The 17878-nt window shown below is 43.6% G+C and overlaps 1 protein-coding gene and 1 non-coding gene across 8 annotated transcripts in view; both read left to right on the top strand.

Moving 5' to 3' along the window:
- The first annotated feature begins 7036 nt into the window (after positions 1-7036).
- On the top strand, positions 7037-7109 carry TRNAG-CCC (transfer RNA glycine (anticodon CCC)). The gene has a single exon. It is a non-coding gene; the product is annotated as a tRNA-Gly (tRNA).
- A 7126-nt stretch (positions 7110-14235) lies between these two features.
- Positions 14236-17878, top strand: part of NRF1 (nuclear respiratory factor 1) — a 120456-nt gene continuing 116813 nt past the window's right edge. For 5 of the 7 annotated variants that reach the window (XM_057731596.1, XM_057731600.1, XM_057731599.1 and 2 more), the window contains exon 1: positions 14251-14352. The gene's annotated coding sequence lies outside the window, so the exon portion shown is untranslated. Of the gene's footprint in view, positions 14353-17878 lie in introns of all 7 variants that reach the window. The other 2 variants (XM_057731595.1, XM_057731597.1) reach the window with 2 other exon arrangements.

The following is a 17878-nucleotide window of genomic DNA, read 5'->3' as shown; positions in this document are numbered from 1 at the left end:
CTTTGCACAATCTCCATCTTAGCATGAGTTTTGGTTACCTCAATATTCAGCACGTACTTTATCACGCTAATGAATCCTTCAAGTCTTCACCATTCTCCTGCAGAGCACTATAGGATCTAGCCCCTGGCTCCCTCGTCTTCCTGCTCTTTCTCTCTCCATCACTTCTCCCCAGCACCAGTGGCCTCCCTGGTTCCTCAAACCTGGGACCATGCTAAGTGCACTCCTATCTCAGGGTCTTTGCACTTGCTCTGCCCTCTGTCAGAACACACTCCTCTCTGATGTTTGTCTGACCTGCTTCCATATTTCAGTCAGGAATCTGCTCAAGTATCACCTGATTGGAGAAGTCTTTCCAGACTATCCTAGCTAAAATAACACCCTCCCCCTCCATCTGCTTTCCCAGCTTTACTTTTCTTCACAAACCTATCACACATACACTCTGATATTATTTTCTGTACTTATTGACTTAAATACTGATTATGCATTTGTTAAGAGAAGGGACTCTGTTTACCACCGTGTCCCCTGGGCCTAGGAACGTGCCTGGCACGTAGAGGGCTATCAATAAACATCTGGAGTGAACGAATACTGAGCCTGCTGATTTACTGTGCTTTAATTTCATTGTTTGTACAGTCTCCTTTCTCCATACACACACTCTAAGTTAATATTTACCTTGGTTTTTCATTTAATTTGTTTTCTATGAAGCGTACCCTCCAACAGCCTTTCAATTGAATTTTTCATACAAACACATCAGCTAATCTGCTTTGTTTAGAATTTCCCTCCATCTTAGTCCATTCAGGCTGCTGTAACAGAATACCATAGACTGTTTTATAAACAGCAGAAATTTATCCGTTACAGTTCTGGAGGCTGATAAGTTTGAGATCAAAGTGCCAGCAGATTTGGTGTCTGGTGTCTTACTTCCTCATTCATAGACAGCCATCATTTTGCAGTGTCCTCAAATGGCGGAAGGGGTGAGGGGGCTGTCTGGAATCTCTTTTATAAGGGCGCTAATCCTATTCATGAGGGCCCCACCTATTATTATTCTTATGGCCTTATCACCTCCCAAAGGCCCTGCCTTTAATTCCATCACATTGGGTATTAGTTTTCAACATATGAATTTGGGGGGACCCACATACATTCAGTCTATAGCACCCTCTGAGTGTAGAAGCAATGCAGAAATAGAGATAAAATATTAACATTATTAGACAAAGGAGATTGGAGAACAGGACTTAGATCTGTAGCCACACACTTCCTGCTAGGTCCTTTCTGCATATTAGAGTGACCACATAGAACCACCCTCTGCAGGGACAGAGCGTGTTCTGGAGCTGACCACATGGAGGCTAGGGGCATCTCATCCATAGGATAACCTCTCTAAAAGGTCCTTCTCCAGCATCGCCAATCAATGAGTGTCACCTCCTTCCCTGGGGAAGAGGGAGGGAATGGTTCATGGGTGGAGATTTCTCAGGCGGTTTGGAATGTTAGAACACCATAGACTGGGTGGCTTAAATAACAATTTATTTCTCACATTCTGGAAGACGGAAATCTGAGATCAGCTGTCAACCAAAAATTGCAAGAAAAAATAAAATAGGAGAACTTATAGATTAAAAGAAATTAAAGATTTTAAAAGAAACGTAAGCCATCGTAATATATATTCTTTGTTCAAATCAAGATTTAAATAACAATGAGAAAAATTTTAAAGAGGCATCAGAGGGAAATGAACACTGATGGTATTTAATGATATTAAGAAATTATTGTTCCTTTTTTTTAGGGTAGGATAATGCTAGTGTGGTTCTGTCCCTGTATTTTATAGATGCATCTGGAAATATTTATAGAAGTGATATGAAGTGTGAGATTTGCTTTGAAATAGTCCTGAATAGGGAAGATGTGGATGAAATAAGATCCACTATGAATTAAGCTGAAGCTGGGTAAGGGAAGGATCACTTTTATATAATAAAAAAAAATTTAATTTTAATTCCACTTATGGATAAAGTTTTAATTTTTAAAAATATTTATTTATTTTGCTGAGTTGGGTCTTAGTTGCTGCAGGCGGGCTTTCTCTAGTTGCAGCTAGCAGGGGCTACTGTTAATTGCAGTGCACAGACTTCTCATTGCAGTGGCTTCTCTTGTTGTGGAGCATGGGCTCTAGGCACACAGGCTTCAGCAGTTCTGGCACTTGGGCTTAGTAGTTGTGGCTCGCAGGCTCTAGAGAGCGGGCTCAGTAGTTGCAGCGCATGGGCTTAGTTGCTCTGCAGCATGTGGGATTTTCCTGGACGAGGGATCAAACCCATGTCCCCTGCACTGACAGGCAGATTCTTAACCACTGTGCCACCAGAGAAGTTCCTCCAAGTACATTTAAACTATGAGATGTATGCTCCTACTGTTGTTGGAATCTAAAAATTATTTGTATATAAAATGCTTCTTAGATAAACAAGTCTCTAATACAGCATTTAATCTTTCTTGGCATAATTTTGAAAGATCATACTCAAAGCTCACTGCCTTAAACAGTTGGCACAGAGTGCTCCAGTGGAGAATCATTTTGAGGTTTGCTCTGTTTGACCTCATCACCCCTTCATCTATAATGGTCTATAGAACTGAAAGAAAAAATTAAGTGGTTGACAGTTTATGTTGCAGTTTTGAATGTTTGTTTTTAAAAAGTCAATAACTTTGAAATTAAAGCAAATAAAATAATAGTAATGATTTTACTATTTATGTATGTTTATAATGAATGCCCCAACCCTTCCCTTTTTCTGTCGTAAAGTTTTTTGTTTTGGTTTTGGTTTTGGTTTTTTTTTTTTAATGAATTAAAAAATCTGTGAAGTCTAAATGCACAGAATAAAGGGCCTAAATCTGGAAAAGACTCACACATAAACGATCACTTGTGTGATGAGGAGGCAAGGCAGAACACGGCAGAAAGGACAGGCAATAAAAGATGCTGGGTCCGGTGGATATCCTCATGCCTCATGTTTAAAAAAAAGCAGCAGTTTGACCTTTACTTCACATCGTTACACAAACATACAGACCATGTACGTGGTAGCGCTAAATGTGAAAATTAAAATAATATAATTTTGAGAAGATAATATAGGAAACTCTCTTCATGACCTTAAGGTAGGCAAAGATCTCTTAAACAGGAGACACAAAGCACAAACCATTAAGAAAAAGGTTGATTTTCCTCACTAAAATTCACCACGAAGGGAGTCAAATGACAATCACAGAAGGGAGAAGAAATTTGCACTCCATGTAACCCACAAAGGACTCACATGGCCTCAGAGGTGTTCTCACATGAACTTCTCTTCCTGTCTTCTTTTTTTTTTGTTAATGGAACTACTGTCACCAGCTCCATACTTCAGCATCATCTTTGGGGTTTAAGGTTGTTTTTATTTAGCTATTTTATTTTATTTACTTTAAAATTTTTATTGGAGTATAGTTGCTTTACAATGTTGTGTTAATACAGAAAAGTGAATCAGCTGAATCAGGGGATACACATATCCCCTCTTTTTTGGATTTCCTTCCCATTTAGGTCACCACAGAGCATTGAGTAGAGTTCCCTGTGCTATACATTAGGTTCTCATTAGTTAGCTATTTTATACATAGTATCAGTAGCGTATATATATACATGTCAATCCCAATCTCCCAGTTCATCCCACCCTCACTTTCCTTCTTGGTATCAATATGTTTGTTCTCTAGTCTGTGTCTCTGTTTCTGCTTTGTAAATAAGATCATCTATACCAATTTTTTCCAATTTCACATGCATGTGTTAATATAAAATATATGTTTTTCTCTTTCTAACTTACTTCAGTCTGAGTGACAGTCTCTAGGTTCATGCACATCTCTACAAATGACCCAGTTTTGTTCCTTTTCACGGCTAATATTCCATTGTATACATGTACCACATCTTCTTTATCCATTCCTCTGTTGATGGACATTTACGTTGCTTCCATGTCCTGGCTATTGTAAATAGTGCTGCAATGAACATTGGAGTGCACGTGTCTTTTTCAATTATGGTTTCCCCTGGGTATATGCCCAGCAGTGGAATTGTTGGGTCATATGGTAGTTCTATTTGTAGCTTTTTAAGGACCCTCCATGCTATTCTCCATAGTGGCTGTATCAATTTCCATTCCCACCAAGAGTGCAAGAGCGTTGCCTTTTCTGCACACCCTCTCCAGCATTTATTGTTCCTAGATTTTGTGACGATGGGCCATTCTGACCAGTGTGAGGTGATACCTGATTGTGGTTCTGATTTGCATTTGAATTAGTGACGTTGAGCATTAACGCTCTCCTGCTACTGACTGCAGCCACCCATCTCCCCTCTCAGTGGCCACTAGTGCCATAATTGTGTGGGTATTCCTTTAGGGATATATACCAATATTTTGCATATGTAAGCAAATATGTTTATTTAGGTGTCTTTCTCCTTTAAAAATACAACTGGTAGAATATCATATACTTAGTTCTGTCCCTTGCGTTTTTCATATACGTATCTTGGACACTGTCTCATCAGATGCTTTTTCGTGCTTTGTTAGCTGCATGGAGTTTGGCAGTATTTCTGTTTTCTCTCTTCCCTTGTCTCCAATAGCCAAATCAACTGCCAAATTATATTAATTGTATATTATTTTTCCTACATTCTGTCCATTCCCAGTGCCAATTCATTTAGACTTTCACCTTTCTGCCTGGATTCACACAATAGCCTCTACTGTTTGCCCCGACCTTAGCCCTTCCTTTAGTTCATGCTACTCTGTTCACCTAATATTCTTTAGCACCACTCTGACTATGTCATTTCCCAGCTTAACAGTCTCACTATTTTCTCAGTGCCTGCAGAATCTGACTCTATGTTCGCCCCTTTTTTCTACCCCCACTTCCCTCATGCTCTGAACACTTAAGTCATACTCAAGAGTCTGATGATCCTAGAGCAGAGCGTATGAGTTCTCATGAGAGTACTTCCTATTATGTTACTTTATCTTGAGGTACTTGACCTTAACACCAAGTCCAAATCCTCCTTGTCCCTAGGTTTAGCTAACTAACTTTTCTATGAAGTTCTCCTGACCCTGGCTGTAAGCCAGGGCCAGGAGGGGGTTGAGCCTAGCAAGGCACTTAAGGTGCAGAATTTAAGGAGGCACTCACTCTGGGGGTTGGGCAAGTGCCAAACCCCTCTAAACCCCCAAAGAGCTTGCTTTGTACATCTTTAATGGGCTTTCTCTTCCTACCTGTATCACGGTTATTGATAACAGAGTTTATCCTCTGCCCAGTGCTCAAAGTTTCCTGAGTAGAGAACCAAGCCTGATCCGGGTTGGATCCCTGGTGCCTTGCCCAGAGCCCCATACACAGCAGATGTGTATTCATTAGAACTCTAGGTTGGGAGCATCTGCCGTTAGAAACTCTACTCAAAGTGCTTTAAGCAAAAAAAGGCAATTTATTAGGAGGATACTCAGGAACTTATGGAATACCAGGATAGGGATCCTGTGGGTCCCAGAAAGAGAAACAGAGACTAGAGCACTGTAGGGACCCCAGGTTATCCTACCTCATATTGGTGTATCTGCCTCACTCTTCTCTCACTGCTCTCTGTTTCCCAGTTCACTTGGCGGAAAATGGCCTCTGTCTCCATATCCCAAAGTTAAGTAAGTTGTAGGTCAAGGAGAGAGAGAGAGAGAGAACAATTTCAATTTTTTTTTTTAATTTTTTACTGTTGAGTTTTTTGTTTGTTTGTTTTGGCTGCATTGGGTCTTTGTTGCTGCACGCAGGCTTTCTCTAGTTGTGGTGAGTGGAGGACTACTCTTCTTTGAGACGTGCAGGCTTCTCAGTGCAGTGGCTTCTCTTGTTGCGGAGCACAGGCTCTAGGTGCTCAGGCTTCAGCAGTTGCAGCACGCGGGCTCAATAGTTGTGGCGCATGGGCTTAGTTGCTCCACAGCATGCGGGATCTTCCCGGACCAGGGCTTGAACCTGTGTCCCCTACACTGACAGGGAAGTCCCCACAATTTCAATTTCAGTATCTCCATGAAAGGATCTGATTAGTCCAGCTTTAGTCAGGTACTTCCGTCTGGACTAATCATCTGTGGCCAGGAGGCACAGTAGGAATACTGCAGCCTTGAGGCCCTCTCTGGTGTTCATGGACTTTTTATCTGTAACTCCATCCCAATGTGACCCAGCTCCAGCACACTTCCAGTCTCTGTGTCTCTTAGCCAAACATTCTAAATTTCTAAACTTGGCACAGAGTAGGTCAGATGATTTTATGTCTGCATCGCTTACCAATAGGGATGGGGGGAGGTGTTTCTGAAGTACCGGTGTGACTTCTAGGGGCCACTCTGTAAATGTGGGCAGTTTCTAGAGAAGGGGGAATCTGTTGAGCTAGTGCCTTCCAAAGCCACACTCAAAGGTGATGGTTACAAGGTATTTGTTGAATACATAAATGAAATGAGTGAATAATCCCATTGAAAAAGAGCAACGGTCCAAAGCTACGAGGTAAGTCTTAGGGAGTTATTGGATAACTCACTCACCCATCACTCTCAAAATCGAATCAGTGTCCAAGCCCTGATTAAGCGTTTTTCCCAGGGTCTCTCAAATCCTTCCCTGCCTTCTGTTCCGCAGCACCTCCAGCGTGACACCTGCACACACTAGCGTTTGCACTCAATGCCTGATTGCTCTGCCTCAGCCTCCCTGCTTCCATTCCATGCTGCTGACTGTGCCCAGAGTAATCTTCCCACAACACACAACTTCCCTGTTGCCACCCTGTTGTCACGCAATCCATCTGAAACCTAACACATCCTCTTTCCATCTAAACTGGCTGTCCCTTTAGAGGACTGTCTCATTAGATGACAGTCAGTGACACCACCCTCTTTCCATCATTTAATTCTTAAAACCTTGGAATTACCTCTGACCTTTGTCCTCCTAGCCCCTCAATATCTCATCGGTTATCAAGCAGTGTTGAATTTTCCTTGATTTCCCTCATTGGTCTTTCTTTTTCTTTTCATTTATTTTAGCCATCTCCAGCTTAATTCTGGTCTGTTCAGCTTATCTTTCAAGGGTTGGTATTAAGATAGCAAGGAGAGGAACTTCCCTGGTGGCTCAGTGGTTAAGACTCTGCACTCCCATTGCAGGGGGCCCAGGTTCAATCCCTGGCCAGGGAACTAGATCCCACATGCCACAACTAAGAGTTTGTATGCCATGCAGCCAAATAAATAAATAAATATTTTTTAAAAAAGATTAAAAAAAAAAAGTGTGAGGAGAAGATATTTGGTTCGGGATGTAGGAATGCCTAAGTCCTGCCTTAGCCAGCCATCTCCCCTTCCTATGAGGTCCCAGGGGACATATATATATATATAGGGAACAATGACACAACCAGGCAAAAGAGAACTTTATTATTAGCTGGGTATTTGGCTTCAAACCACAATGCAGAAGTCAGGAAAGATAGGCTGGACTCGTCATCTCTGTTTGCCTTTTCTCCCCCATCAATACCCAAATACAGAGAGTCTTAGAATCTTACTTCCTAGTGGGATAAAATGCCACTCAACAGAGAAAATGAGAAAGACACATCTGCAGTCTCTTTGCCCAAAGGCGGGGGCTGTCCCAAGCCTTCATATGTGGGCAGTAGCCCCAGGGGCTGGTGACCTCATGGAAGAGGAAAAGAAAGAATGCTGGCTGGGGTGCCTCCGAGTATGGAAAGAGCATCCCTTGTTACCACTCAGAATGTGTTGAAGATGGGAGGAAGACTGCATCTACTCGTACTGAACCTTTTACCCTTTAAAGGCTCTACCCTTAGAAAATGTACCTTGTCCATATTCTCCAATTTTAGCAAGCTTTTCTTCCTTCATGGGGGTGGGGTGGAGTGGAGTGAAATTTCTTGTTCATCACCCTGACTTCACACTAAAGAGGGTGAAGAAGGGGAGAGTCTTGAGTGCCCTCTAGGGACTAGTGGCTCAACTCATATTTGGATTCTAGAGAATCTACACTATTTTGATCTTGTTAGTGCCTTGCTGAAAATTGTCATAAGCTATCTGTTGCCTACTGAATTAAGACACAATTCCTAAGGAGGCTATTAGGACCCTCTACAGTCTCAACCTACCTTTTTTTTTTTTTTTTCCCCTTAGAAGGGTTTTAGGATTACAGCATACAGGGCAAGAATAGGAAAATAATGCAAATATAGTCATCCAATAAAGAGATCAGTTGGATCTAATCAAGAAGGGAGGGAACCTGGGTTGTTACCAGATTTTTTCCAGACCTCATAACCTGATCAATACATCCAGAAAGAACTAGGTAAAGCATCATGGGAATCAAATCTGTGCTGTAGGGTCTGGGAGAACCCTGTTGACATAGCATCACATAGAAGGGACTTGGCTGTTCACAGTGGTGGCAGAAGAATCTCTCTGACACATCTTGGCCAAAAAGCAACCTCAGGCTGTTGAGACAGGAATCCCCATTCTCCCACAAAGGTAAGCCCAGGAGGCTTGAGGCAGTAACTTCAGTGTACTCAGTATGGTAAATGTCATTTAATGCTAAGACAGTTCAGAATTAAATATGAGAATGATGAAATACACCAAATCCATAGTATTCGTCTTTGTGTTAACTTTAGCAGAATTCTGTGTAATTCGGCATTTTCAATGTTTGTAAGATTTAGGTACTGTGTTAATTAGAGACTCTGAAAAATTAGCCTGTGATTTCAATGTCAGATATATAATTGAATAATTGGTTTTAGACTCGCATTAGAGATTCTTACTAGTGTGCAAATAATATTGAAAGAGAATCTGACGTTCTTTATAGTCATAAGTTTAATACATTAGATTTTTAGGAATATTCGATTAATAGCTATTTGCTAGATATCTGACTAAGAGCAAGTAACTTGAACTTTTGCCTTGGTTTTCTCACTTGTAAAATAACTATGATAATAGTACCTGCTTCATAAGGTTGTGTGGGAATGAATGAATTCACACAAGAGCTTGCAATACTTTTTGACTTTTAATGAATGCTCAAGTTAGTTATTGTCGTTATTAAATACATGAGGAGGTTTTGTTTGTTAGATCAGACATTCAATTACAGTATTTAAAAGGCAAAGTGAATATATTATGTACATAAATGCTGTTTAAAACGTTTACGGAAATTTATTAACAATGTTGTAAGTGAAGTAGTTATTTAAGGGGGTTTAGTGTATTCCAATTGAGTTGAAGGAGCACTAATCAGCCTCCTCTCAAGGACAAGGTCCATGTTTTCCACTGTAACCCCAGCACCAAGGCATTTGGTGCCTAATAGGTGCCCAATAAATGTGTTGAATTGAACTAAGTCATGTAAAAAGAGATTCTAAGATGTTATAACCCACAGACACTGAATTGAGACAGGGACCACAGGAGGAGAAGGAGCTCTGAGGGAAGATAAAGAAGGCAGGCTTTAACCTACTGAACTTATGGCATCTGTAGGACATGAGCTCCTGATCACAGTTTGAAGTCTCATGTGCAGGGCAGACCCTCGGGAAACAGTTTGGAACAGGAGATATATATTACGGGGGACCATCAGCAGAGCTTGGGTTCAGTGAGAGGAGGGCCCTTTGAAAATGACTGTTAAAATTCCCTAGATATATAAATATATGAGATTAGTGAATTAAGCTTAAAGGTATAAAGAAAGATTAGTTTTAAAAGGTGTTACCTTAATATAGCAAATATTAATTTTTTAAAAAAGTAACAATAGTCATTTCCATCCCCCTCCCACACATCACCTTTAGATATAAAAGAACTCATCTTGACATTTTTAACCTTGTTACACACTGCTCCCTGACACAAATCCCTTGTCTTGGCATCCCTTGAATGTTCTCCCCAACTTTTCGGGGGGAGTCCCCAGGGATATTGACACGTGCTGAGGAACACATTCATCAGCACCATCATCATCACCATCACAGCAGCCACCATCTGTCATACCTATATTCTGTATCAAGCAATTTACATGATTAATGGTAATTGGGAAGACCTAATAATACCCAGCACTTACTATGTGCTTCCTGGGTGCCAGGCACTGTCCTGAGTCGTTTGTGAGTATTATCTCCTAACTTCCATGTCATGGCTGAAGAAAAGGAAGGTTAAAATGTTAAGCCACTTGCCAAAGTCTCACAGTGGTATGGCTGGGCTTTGACCTAGGAATTTGACCCCAGCACCCACGTTATGATGCAACATGCCTCCCCGGTGGTGGCCTGTGGCCTCTGAAAGCATAGGCCAGCACTCTCTGGAAATGCAGACCCTGCTTGGGCCAGCTCTCGATGTTCCCAAAGAGGCAAAACTCCCTTGAAGTTGCTCCCACAGTGCCAGGCTCTCATCCATCCTCTGGGGCTGGGGGCTGTGCACATTCCTAAGTAGAGGTGGGGAGGCTGCTGCTGCTCTTGGAACTCCATGCAGATTTTTTTAAAAAATAAATTTATTTCTTTATTTATTGGCTGTGTTGAGTCTTTGTTGCTGCGCGTGGGTGCGCTCTAGTTGCGGCGAGCAGGGGCTACTCTTCTTTGCAGTGCATGGGCTTCTTATTGCAGTGGCTTCTCTTGTTGGGGAGCACGGGCTCTACGCTCGTGGGCTTCAGTAGTTGTGGCACTCAGGCTCAGTAGTTGTGGCTCGTGGGCTCTAGACCACAGGTGGATTCTTAACCACTGAGCCACCAGGAAAGTCCCAGAACTCCACACAGTTTATCAGTGGGTCCTGAAGAGTCCCCAATTACTCAGTTCATCTCTCTTTGTTTCTATCTCCCCCTAGGAGTTTCTCACAAAACTTCAGTTCTGATTACCTGAGGGCTTACTATCTGTATCACCACTCACTTGGTACTTAGCACACAGCATAATTTTTTATAGGTAACCAGTCAATCAAATGACCATTCCAACTTTGTTGGAATCTACTTCTTCTTGAATCTCTTATGTTAGATTCTTCTGCATTTTTTCTGAGACTGATTCTAGAATCTCAGGTCATTTTGAGCCTTTTGAACAGAGCGACTGGGGTGTCCAGGCTCACTTGTCTAGGAAAGTACAGTGGCCTCTATATCCACAGGTTCTTCATCTGCAGATTCAACCAATGATAGATCTAAAATATTTGGAGAAAAATTACAGAAAATTCCAAAAAGCAAAACTTGAATTTGCCATGCACTGGCAATTATTTACATCGTATTTACATTGTATTTACAACTATATACATAGAATTTACATTGTATTAGGGGTTTAAAAAAATAAATTTATTTATTGGCTGTGTTGGGTCTTTGTCGCTGCACACCGGCTTTCTCTAGTTGCGCAGAGCGGGGGCTACTCTTCGTTGCGGTGGGCGGGCTTCTCATTGCGGTGGCTTCTCTTGTTGGGGAGCACGGGCTCTAGGCCCACGGGCTTCAGTAGTTGTGGCTCAAGGGCTCTAGAGCGCAGGCTCAGTAGCTGTGGCACATGGGCTCAGTGGCTCTGCTGCATGTAGGATCCTCCCAGCCCAGGGATTGAACCCGTGTCCCCTGAATTGGCAGGCAGATTCTTAACCACTGTGCCACCAGGGAAGCCCTGTGTTAGGTATTACAAGTAATCTAGAGATGATTTAAAGTATACAGGAGAATGGGAAGACGTGAGTGGGTTCTATGCAGATACTACATCCGCTATTTTATTTAAGGGACTTGAGTATCTTGGGATATTGGTATCTGTGGGGTCTTAGAACTACACTCCCTCAGATACTGAGGGCCACAGGCTGACAGTAATTTGTATTTCTTTTTCTTTTTTTGTAATTTGTATTTCTGAGGAGGGTAGACACGGAGGTCTTCCATCATACGTTTATTGAAGATCTGGGACTTCCCTGGTGGTTAAGACTCTGTGCTCCCAATGCAGGGAGCACAGGATCCATCCCTGGTTGGGGAACTAAGATCCCACATACTGCACGGTGCAGCCTAAAAAAATAATAATAATAATAAAAAAATTTAAAAGAAAGATCTACTATGAGACTGGCATTTCACAAGATGTTAGTATACAGTCATGAACAAAACAAAATCCCTGCCCTCCTGCAGTTTTTGGATTGTGGAGGATACATGGTTGGAGAAGACTGTGTAGAAAGAATAATGCAGTACTGTCAAGTTTTTTTGCAACTGTAATCCAAGAAGAAATGTATTTTAGCATGATCTAGCACAAACACACACACCTATGCACATACATTTATGTATCTGAAATGAATTTCACAGAACAAGAGTCTTAAGTTGAACGTTCTCTGATATTTTCTATTTCTTCTATGAAACGTTGGTCATGACTCACTAAGTTAATTTTGTGCTTTGTCAGTGGGTATCAACCTGCCATCTGAAAAAAGCTGGTTATGGTTAACAGCACAACTCTGAGGTCAGGCTGATGGCTTTCAGACCTGGCTCCACCTTGTACTGTCTGGGTTTGAGCAAGCAATCTCCACATACCCTTTTTTCTCCATCAGCAAAATGAGATAATAATAATAGTAGTACCTGCCTCAGGGACTCCACTTGAGTATTAAATAAGAAAGGAGATAATGTGCGTAAAGCACTTAAAATAGGGCCTGACACAACGTGAGGGTTCAATAAACATAGGTGGTAAATACTGGGTGTGATGATGAAAGGGGGAAATGAGGGAATGTTTCCTGGAGGAGATCTAAAGGAGTGGTAGGAATTATTCTGGGGCAGGTATAAGTAGATGAATAGAAGGAGAAGAGAGAGAAGTTCTGAGCAAAGACAGCAATCCTCACAAAAGGTGTGAGGTGGGAGAACTTCCTGTCTTGTATGACCTGAGAACTTCCCAGTTTGGTTGTAGCCTGAGGGAGAAGTCTGTGACAGATGAGGTTAGAGATGCAGCAGGGGGTGAGATCATGAAGGGCCCTGAGGCACCTCAAAGAATTTTAGACTTTAACTTATGTGTAATGGGATCTTACTAAGCCTGTTAAGCAGAGAAATGACATGATTTACATTTTTGAAAGACCATTCAAGCCAGAGGGTGCAGAAAGGATTGGAGAGGGCAAGTCCTGTGGCAGGAAGACCATGAAGGGTCTACTGCAGTATCTTGATGAGAGATGAGAGTCACCTGGAGCAAGGTAAAAATGACAGGGAACAACAGTTTTAACAGATGTGACTGGATAATGGCACCTTGCAGAGAAAGGAGTAATGGATCATTCCCAGGTTTCTGGCTTGAGCACCTGGGTGGTAAGCGGTGACACTCACTCTCTTAGAAACGGTGGATAAAAAAGACATTCCATTCTTAATTATGTTGAATTTTGAGGTAAATGGAAACTTGTTGAAAATTAAAGTATCCTGATTTTGTCAAAACTGTTTTCTGACACCCTCTGGGATATTTAGTAATTTCCTAAAGCAACGGTTCTTAAACTATGGGATGCATGACAATCACCAAGGGAATGTATTTGGGGGTGGTGTGGGATTGGGGGGGGTTGTTAAAAATGCGGGTTCTTGGGCTAGGAAGCCAAGATGCTGGCGAAACCATTTGGACCCCAGGATTTAAATAATCAACCTGAATGACTCCGATGCAGGCAGTCTCCAGATCACAATTTAAAAAACAAAGAACAACAAAAACGACCTCTCCTGTGTCTCTAACAGCAGTTTTTCTACTCTCCACGCCTCCCTACTTCTCAGGCACTTGCTTGGGGGTCCCTATGGCTTCTGACTCCCTCCACTCATCGCTCACGAGAGTGAGGACTTCCTTTTCCTAACAGGCACATCTCCAGCGCGCCCAGAATAATATTTGGCACCGAATGGGCCCCCTGGAAGCGTTTGCCAAACAAATGAATGAGCGAAAACATTTATATATTGTTTTGTACAAAAACTTCAGCTTTTAAATACTTGCGCAGGGTTTGAAATAGGGAAGCAAAGGTCATTCCAAAGACAGAGTGATGATGGGACTGGCAAAGCACCGCGGAGGAAAAGGCGGGGAAGCCCCTCTCCGATTATCGAGGAACACTCAGGAGGTCCTATTTCCCGGGGTTGGGGGGCGAGAAATGTGACTATTTACAGATTAGCAACCATCTTGGGTCGCCTGCGTTACTTCCCCGGGGCGTCCACATTTGACTAATACAGCTGCTTCCGTGATTCCGGCCCCATCCAAACCTCTGAAGGGAAATGGGAACGCGGGGAGACCTCGGGGGGCAGCGAGGGCCCGAGTCCGAGGGCCCGAGTCCAAGCCCCCTTCGGAATGCCCCGCCGAGGTAGCGCCGACCTCCCCATCATGGCGGCGGCCGGGCGGGGAAGTCGAGCCCGTGCGTCGCGTGCGTGCCTCCTCTCCCTCCCCTCCCCCTCCTCGGCGGCGGCGGCGGCGGCGGCTTAGGCGGCAGCGCTCGCCATTGCCGCTGGTGGCAGGAGGCTGCGAGGAGCCGGCGCGGTCGCAGTCTCCACGGCGCAGGCCCACGGTAGCGCAGCCGCTCTGAGGTGAGTGCCCTACCGCGCAATCTCCAGCTATTTCAGCCCCGGCGCAGCCGCAACACGCCGCCCGCCCGCCGGCCGGCCGGCCCGCCCCGCAGCCGGCACCCTGCCGCCCCCGGCTCCAGGCCTGGGCCCCCGCCGGATTCGGCCTGCCTCGGGCGGGGGGCCCCGGCCCGGCCCAGTCAAACCGCCACCCCGAGGATGCGCAGGCCGCACTAGGCCCCAGGCGTCCTGGCGGGCTCGGGAGGGAGGCGCTGCCCTCCCGAAAGCCCCAGGGTTCCGGCCTCCCCCGCCGCCTGAGGCTCTCGGGGCCGCGGCCTCCTCTCCGCAGTGGAACCCGGGGCCCGGGCCCAGCCTTCCCGCGGGCTCGGGAGTAGGCGGCCAGGGAGAGCGCGCCGGCCTGGGAGCGGGAGGTGGGCGGGCTGCGCGGGACTGGAGCCACGGCTCCCAGCTCGCCTCCTTGGCCCTTCCCGGGTCTGGTCCGCGGGCGGCGCGGCGGGCTGGGCCCGGGCGCGGGAGCTGCTGTCTGCTGCGGGAGAGGGGGCTGGCCCTTCGGACGACCTCCGAAGCTTCCCTCCCGCCGGGGTGGCGTGTGCTTGTTACCCAGGTAGACCGGGGGACGCTGGAATATGGCGCGTTGCCCACCTTCTTGCAAGTTAGGAGGCGGCAGCGGCGGCAGTTCGAGGAGGAGGGCGCAAAGTCCTTTTGTACGCAGCAATAAGGAGCGACATTGTGTTTTCTTCCTTAGCAGAGATGCTGTCCGTGGAGGGGGCTCAGTTCTTACTGTGCTTGGGGTGTTGGTCCTCTGGGTGAGAGACAGGGGGAGTGGCGCGACCTCGGGAAGGAACCGAACCTTTGCCACTGGAAAGACAGGAGCTCTGGATGGCCTTGTGCACGGATATCATCCCACATCTGCAGCTTTTCGGGGAACTCAAGGGTTTGCCCTTGCATGTATCCACTTAACTGGAGGATGATGTCCACCGCCTCTCTCACCTGTTGTATCGTTGCTGTTGGTCCTAAAGTTTCTCGACAGTCCATCTGACTGCCCATCAGTACTTGAAGTTGCTTAAAAATCTTAATATTTTTAGGGCTTCAAATGATACCCGGTCCAGCCAGTTGGAGGAGCTGTTGCCTGGTCTCCATCCCTTTTTGAGCATTATATTATATTATATTATATTATATTATATTATATTATATTAATTGCTTACTTTAGAGCTGGTGTCACTTGTGCTTAATTGTTTCTGTGGTCAGAGCGGAATTCACATTTTCTTAAGTGTGTAGAGACAATGTATTGGAAACTCTTAAGGTGAAAGGTAGTGTGAGTGAGACTGTGAGCTCGGACAGTGCACTGCGGGAGAATGGGTATGCACATCTCACACCTTTTGTGGCTGCTGTCACAGCTCACAGTGAGCCTTTCCCCATTTCACCTTCGCCCAGCCTTTAAAAAAAAATTCCTTTTCCTTTGGCCTTGAACAGTAAGTTATTGGGTCGTTCCTCACTCAAGGGAAGTCCGGGGGGAGGGGACGACCTTGGAAATGCTGGGATTTTTTTCTTCCCTTAATTCAGTAGTAGCCTGACTCCCTAGAATTGTGTTTGAAAGTTCTTGATGTGTTATTTCATAGGTAGTGAAAATATGACTAGCTCTATCTGTGCATCCGAGTGTAATTTCTTTATTTTATGAGCGCAAAAGCAAACATACAGTTATCAAATCTAATGTAGTATACTTATTCTTAACTTGGGTCCAGAATTGTGTGCAGAATTTTTTGTGGGACTTTTTTTTTCTTCTGACAGGCGTTAGATGTGGCTTTCAACAGGGTCCATCAGAGTAAAAATTACTATCTTTTGTTTCCTCTTTATTTGAAGTTCTTTGATTTCATCTGCATACCTTCCTCCCCCAATCTCATACTCAACATACATGAGGAAAATTACTTTTTGCTTGGGAGTCGTGGCCATATTCTCATGGGGGGGGGGGGGGGCAGGTTTCTTATCCCCAAGCCAGGAGTTTTCTTACCAGATTTTAAGGAAATTCAACTCCTGGATTTAGGGAAGTAGGAGAACTATAGGAGCAGGAGATAATGAGGGCCATTCCCCAGGTATAGAGGGAATTAAAGGAGAAGGGATTTCAGGTTTCCCTCCCAATTCATGTATATTCCAAAGGAACCCAAAATTGTAGGATTTTTTGGTTTTATGAAATCACAATTATGTCTCCATCTCTAATTTTGTTAGGAAGCTAAAGACCAACTTCCCATGATTTAAATATCTGAGTTTGTGTTGCCTCTGTATCATAGGTTCAAGCAGACTTTCTTCAAGAAGTATTTTATGTGAAATGATAGAAAATGGGTGACTTTTAAAGGAAACTTAAGCTCCTTGTAGTCTGGGGTTAAATTTTTTATACCTCTTTCCTTATATGTAATAAGGTATTCAGTAAATGTTGGGGAATAATAATAACAGTAATTATTGAAATTAAAATTTTTTTCACAAGTATTTGAAAAAGCATGCTGATTTTTTGCTTTATGAAAGGACCCTAAACTGTCAGGCTTTAGAAGCACACCCTCCAGCCTCTGGAGAACAGGAAGTTATTGCATACATTCAGCTTCTGTCAGATATCTTTAGGCAAGCCCCGTCCTTCATGCAGCAGTGGGCTTATTCATCTACTCAGTGCCACTCTGAAAAGTTGGAGGGTAAAGGGGGAGCTCTGTGGGTTGTTGAGTCTCAGAAATGTCTACTGTAACCTCAGAAGTTTTGACGTACTCCCTCTGGGGCTGTAATTAATCCAGGAAATTCGGTGTTTGAATTTAGATGTTTGTGTGTGACTATGTGTGATGCTTAATAATATGTATATAAATAGTATCGGGAAAATCAGTCTTACAGATATTTAGAGCTAAAGCCAGTGTTTTCAGCCTGAGTTTACCCAAATATAATTTTCAATGAACGCTAGTAAAACAGCGGTGAAAAAGAAACCCACTTGTTAACTTTATTTTAGAAACATTTTATTTAGACCAAATCCAATCAGTATTTTTTTAGGCTCTGGATACATGTTAATTTTTGAGCATTATGTATCATTTAGTTCCTTCCTTATTAACTGAGGGTTGGATTATCCACTTTCTTGCCTTTTCAGCTAGTACTTTTATCCATCAATATTTTACTAAGGAGAACAGGCTGGAAGAGAAACAGTAAAGGAGGTGAAACAAATCAATTTCAGGTGTTTCCAGAAGATTACAACCACATTGAGCTGTTGGAAACTTTTAATCCTGGAGCAACAAGAATGCTTTGTCTGACGTTATTTTGATGTAATATGGACAAAACTTAGAAAATGAACAGAATTTTTGATTGCTCAAGGAAAATAAGTGGATTATGTATACCGTGGAATATATATATTTTTCTGCAGTGCAGTTCATAATTAGGCTAAAATGTTTTCAGACCCACTCAGTGCAGTTACTGAAGCTTCAAAAAATTTCATCACATGGTCTTTAGTCCTAAAATGTGAACCTTTATAGGAACTGAAGAAAAATCAGGCATACAACTTCATAGA

Source organism: Hippopotamus amphibius, chromosome 4 (genome assembly GCF_030028045.1).
Source record: "Hippopotamus amphibius kiboko isolate mHipAmp2 chromosome 4, mHipAmp2.hap2, whole genome shotgun sequence".
NCBI classification, from domain to species: domain Eukaryota; kingdom Metazoa; phylum Chordata; class Mammalia; order Artiodactyla; family Hippopotamidae; genus Hippopotamus; species Hippopotamus amphibius.
Note: the sequence above shows the minus strand (reverse complement) of the source record. Positions and strands in the feature narration are given on the sequence as shown.